The sequence below is a fragment of the Orycteropus afer genome, unplaced genomic scaffold (genome assembly GCF_000298275.1).
Source record: "Orycteropus afer afer isolate SDZICR_OR568_19922 unplaced genomic scaffold, OryAfe1.0 scaffold00085, whole genome shotgun sequence".
NCBI lineage: Eukaryota > Metazoa > Chordata > Mammalia > Tubulidentata > Orycteropodidae > Orycteropus > Orycteropus afer.
This window is the reverse complement of record NW_006921672.1, coordinates 9,599,214-9,604,832: the sequence shown is the minus strand read 5'-3', so window position 1 is coordinate 9,604,832 and position 5,619 is coordinate 9,599,214. Positions and strand designations below refer to the sequence as shown.

The 5,619-nt window shown below is 41.5% G+C and overlaps 1 pseudogene; it reads left to right on the top strand.

Moving 5' to 3' along the window:
* LOC122150076 overlaps positions 1 to 1,799 on the top strand; it is a 3,035-nt pseudogene extending 1,236 nt beyond the window's left edge.
* Positions 1,800 to 5,619: the final 3,820 nt, after the last annotated feature.

Genomic DNA, 5,619 nt, shown 5'->3' with positions numbered 1-5,619 from the left:
CTTTATAAACTCCAAAGTGAAATTTTCTGTAAGCAACTGAAGAACTCCTGATTACTAAAATTGTCCGCCTGGAGAAAATTTCTGTTAGGAGTAGCGCAAAACAATGTTCTGAGAAGTGCCTACTCTCTCAGGTAATTAGAGTTCTGATGCTGTACAAGAGAATGATTCCTCATATACATAACAAAAAATAAGGGGGAAATGTGAGGCCTGAGAAATCTTTAACCAGAAACCTTTAATGTGGAGATTTCCCATACCTCAAGCTCTGCCTGGTCTCACCCCCTCCCCCTGGATTTCGCACATATCAGAGAGTTCTGCATGGCTCCAACAAAGTCTCTCGCTCACCTTTGAAGCCAGGGGATTCCAACCCGCCCTCCAACTTCCCAAACCCCTGCCCTAAAACCCAATTCTCTACTCCACCGCATATTTTTCTATAAAGATGTGACAGTAACGGAGCAGGAGGTCTTTTGCTCAATCCATTGAATTGGTGAGAGCAGGGACCCTAACTCGAGCTAGCTAATAAACTTTCCTTTTGCTTTTGCATTGTCGTGTGTTAGCAAATTCCTCGCACCAAACAACTCCTTCATAACCTGGGCACAACAATACCACCTTGGAAACCCAAGGAGGGGTCACTATGGGTTGGAACTAACTCCACAGCAGTGAGTATGGTTTTTTGGTTTTTATAGAGAAAATTATAAATTTTACATGGATCATATTTATTCTTTTCTAAGGATTTTCATATCATTGGAACACAGATATATTGCTTTAAAAGAATTAAACAACACAAAGGAACATGACCAAAAGCAAGTTTCCCTTCATTAGTCATTGTTAATCTCATTCAAGACCCATTGCTACAAGTTGAGATGCAACCTTCTTAAATGCATTTTTACCTCAAACAAATTTATTCACAAACCTGGCTTTAGTTGTATATTTCTTTTTCTGATGATGTTCATCCAACTATTATTTTATGTCCTTCATTAAATGTAATACTTTCCTCCATACAGTCCAGGTATATTTCTTGGAAGATTTATTTACATATATATTTATTATTGAGAACTGTGAGTATATTTTTTATTACATTGTGAAGGATTATCACAGTGTATAAGAAATCCATCAGTATTTATGTTAGTCTTTTATCTAACCTCACTGTTAACTCTAGTACTCAGTTATTTCTGTAGGATTTTCTAGGCATCAAATTATGGTGATTAAACACCTCCACCCTGAATCATGTCCCCATGTATTCTCAGAGGGTATTCCAAAGAACTGCTTTCCAGTCACCCTTAATGGTAACTTCATCATTAATGTAAACTTTTTTTTTTCTTTCTCTCCTGTCTTACTTTCCCCACTTCCTCATATGTGTTTCTTGAGATCATCTCCCGCATAAACTATCTGCTACACTCATGTCATCAACTCAGGGTCTGCTTTGGGTAGAGACAATAGATGTTCAGCAAATATTTTTGGGTGACTAACATCAAACTGGTAATGGTAATTATTTTTAGCAGCAAGAGTAAAATTGGGGAGTCAGAGGTGAAGGAAACCAGTGTTACCACCTTCCTGTCTTTTTTCTGCAAAAATATAGGCATGTGTGTTAAGCATAGTATTCATGATTATCTGTATATGTGTCTCATTCTACAAAATTGAATCTTGTCTTCTAAAACTTTGCACATAATTTGTGTTTCATGAGACGACAGGATACTTATTATATAACATAACTAGGCATGGTTTTTCTCATAAATATGATCCCTTTGTTGAGAATGTTTCTTCCTCTTCTTGCCATCTGCCTAAAAGATATGCCTTGTTGAAAGGTCATTGCATACCCCTAAGGTGTTAAAAAGCTTTCATTAACCCAACAAACATTTATTGCCAGTGTCCTCTGTTTCAACTCTGTGCCACCACCATGAGATAACAAGAAAAAAGAAGGCATAGCACATGTCCTCAGGGGATTAGTAGTGCAGCTGGGGGAAGGGCAGAAGACATAACTGATGCAACAGAGTATGCTAGGTTAGGAGCACAGAACAGGGAAGAATTATATTTGAATGGTGTAGTTTGTCAGGAAAGACATTGAGGAGAAAGCATTTCAGCTGGGTCTTGACATATGAGTTAGAGTTCAAAGAGCTGACAAGAAAGAAGGAACAATTCAGGAAGACAAAATAGCTTCAGCAAAGGTTTTTAAGTTTTATTATTCATTCTTCCTTGGCTATTCTAAGCATACTGAGCTTACTTCCTGCTCAATCTTGAAAAAGTTTTTCTTTTTAACCTCCCTATGCTTTTGTTGCCTTTTCTACTGAAAGAGTAATAAGAATACATAAACACTACCCCATCCAAAAAACCAAACTCACTGCCATTGATTCAGAGCCGACTCATAGTGACCCCTCCTTGGGTTTCCAAGGTAGTATTACTACAGAAGTAGATTGCCCAACCTTCCTTCCGAGGTGTGGCTGGTGGGTTTGAACCGCCAGCCTTCTGGTTAGCAGTCAATTACCTTAGGCACTATGCTACCAGACCTCCCACACTACCCCAAAGGGCGGCATTAAAGATTAAAACAAAATGAATATAAAATACTCAGCACGATGCCTGATACACAGCACTTCAAAAATGATAGCTCTTAGTGTCTTCTCACCTTTTACTGAGGGTATATGCTCTCTTCCTCGGGAGGAAGGTTGGGTAATCTACTTCCGTAGTGATACCACCTCAGAAATCAAGGAGAGGTCGCTATGAGTCTGATCCAATTCAACGGCAGTGAGTTTGGTTTTTTATATGCTATATGTTTTGGGTTTAATTTTTTAATTAAATAATTATCATTTTAGGGGTTACCAAACTCTATTTCATATGTATGTGTCTTATTCAAGTACCTCCCAGAAAGAGATGAAGGTTTAGCTGTTATGGCCTCATAGTACCCAACAAAATGCCTTGGATGCACAATATGTAGAGGCTTGATCATTCTAAATACTGTTACATACAATGAAAGCTTTTGTAATTAAAAAATCCATTGTAAATGTTTGAAAATCAAAAGATTAATCAAAACTTCTCACCCTTAATGTCTATTCTAGAAGACATTCCTACAGTCAAAAATGTGATTTTACTATTTAAAAGCAGTGAGTCAAAGCCAAATTTTTCAGCGTTGAGACAATAAAATAAGATCTGGCCCAAGTCTTGGCACTTCTCTGGGGTCCCACAACACCCCATCCACAATGCCCATGCAGGATCACAGTCACCTTCCTTACACATGGCACATCCTCTCATAAAATGGGTTTTTCATTCTATTTCCCTATCAGCATTCTATCTGACCAGAATCCTGCACCCTTTGACAACAAAAGATTTCTTAGCATTATGAGAGCCATTCTCCAGGATTTTCAGAGAACAATGTACAGATGGGAGGGAATGTCACATTCAAAAACAAGGTGTCAGAAAGTCATATAGAAGATATTGCACAGGTCAATGACTGAGGTGACACCCTCTAAGGAAGAAGTGTGAGGAATGTTTTAATTGGAAACACAGGAGCACACCAGGAAAAGGAAAACATGTTGTTTTCTCCATTTTGGAGAATTTAACTACAAAAACACAATTATGTAATTAAATGATTAAGTTTTCCAGTAGGATAAATAATAACAAGGAAAAAACATTTGACATGGACAATAGTCCCTCAGCAGGGTATAAAAAGGGGCATGGGGTAAAGAGACTCCCACATTTGGAAACTTCACTCTCTTGGAAACACCCAGAACCTCCACCCTCTGACACCATGGTCAACTCCTGTTGTGGCTCTGTCTGCTCTGACCAGGGCTGTGGCCAAGACCTCTGCCAGGAGACCTGCTGCCAGCCCAGCTGCTGTCAGACCACCTGCTGCAGGCCCACCTGCTGCCGCCCCAGCTGTTGCATCTCCAGCTGCTGCCGCCCCTCCTGCTCTAGTTCCAGCTGCTGTGGCTCCAGCTGCTGCCGCCCCAGCTGCTGTGTGTCCAGCTGCTGCAGGCCCCAGTGCTGCCAGTCTGTGTGCTGCCAGCCCACCTGCTGCCGCCCCAGCTGTTGCACGTCCAGCTGCTGCCGCCCCTCCTGCTGTGGTTCTAGCAGCTGTGGCTCCAGCTGTTGCCGTCCTTCCTGCTGTGGCTCCAGCTGCTGCCGCACCTCCTGCTGCTTCCGCCCTGTCTGTGGCCAAGTCTCCTGCCACACCACCTGCTATCGCCCAACCTGTGTCATCTCCACCTGCCCCCGCCCCATGTGCTGTGCCTCCTCTTGCTGCTGAGTCCCTTGCTCTGTATCCACCATATCCTTCTACTTCTGTCCTCATAGATGTGGGCCCTTTTTGTGCTGATCTTTAAGATACACAGATGCTGGTTGACACTGCTCAGTGGAGACGGGCTCATGATTCCAATGAGCCAAGCTATGGGCCACTGACTGTGAGCACATGCTGGTTCAGTCTAAACTCTCTCCCTTGTTGTCTTTTCTCCTCCAGGCTGGCAGCAAATACGGATTAATTTGCGTATCCACTAGCTAAGAAATTATCCCTATCCGCCACACTTCTCATTTTTCCTCTTTTACTTATGGGCTCTAGATTACCTTTCTCAACAGGTAAAAACCTGTAGCATCTATAGGGGCACTGGTCTTACTCCTGGACCTGGGAGTCCAGTTATAGCCCATATTTTATCCTAGAATTAATTTCTCATGTTGCTTCTTTGCTTTCTAATAAACTTCTCCTCACATGGAAAATTCATTGGTATGGCTCTGTGGTTTTTATAATCATTTTACTCAGTAAGTAGGCAATTATATTCTATATGAAGATACGGGGGGGGGGGAACTTATGTTGAAGTCATTTTGAAAAGAAATGTTCTATCAAATATAGATAATTTAAGAAAATTAATTCCTCATCTTGGGATAGTCACACCACATTGTTGTTCTTGCTGTTAGGTGCCGTCAAATTAGTTCTGACTCATATAGATCCTTTGTATGACAGAATGAAACACTGCCTGGTCCTGTGCCATCCTCCCAATCCTTAGTACGCTTGAGCCCGTCATTGCAGCCACTGTGTCAATCTATCTCAGTGAGAATGATCCTCTGCTTTACCAAACATGAGAGCCTTCTCCAGGGGGTTGTCCCTCTCACCACACAAAAGTCTAAAATTGGATTCCAGACCCATTTATCTCACAAGCTTTCAGTTCTGAATACAGATTTTTTTTTTCTTCCATCAGCATCCCCCAAAGACCAAGATTCACTGGGATTCTCTTGGTTAGTAAGCTGAATTTTTCAAGCTCTTCCTCAGAGGGGAAATCCCTTCCAGAGCCTCAGCTTTCCATGGTCTCAAAGTAATGTCTCTTGGCCCTGTGAAAACATTAAAATTGTAACTCCACCTTACTGGTCTAATAGAGATTGCCGGAACCTGAGACTGTGGCTCTTAGACACCCTTTAAGCCTGGAACTCAACTCAATCTTGGGGATCAACTTTCAGTCGAACAACAGACAGGCCAATAAAGTGAATAATGAATAATAACACTGGGGAAGAATGTACTCCTCAGTAAAATCAGCCATACAACATGAAAAGGGCAGCATTGTCTCAAATCAAAGCTCAAAAGGCAGAAAGGGGCAGGAAAGAAAGTTGAATGGAAATAGGGAACCCAGAGAGAAAGTGGGAAGA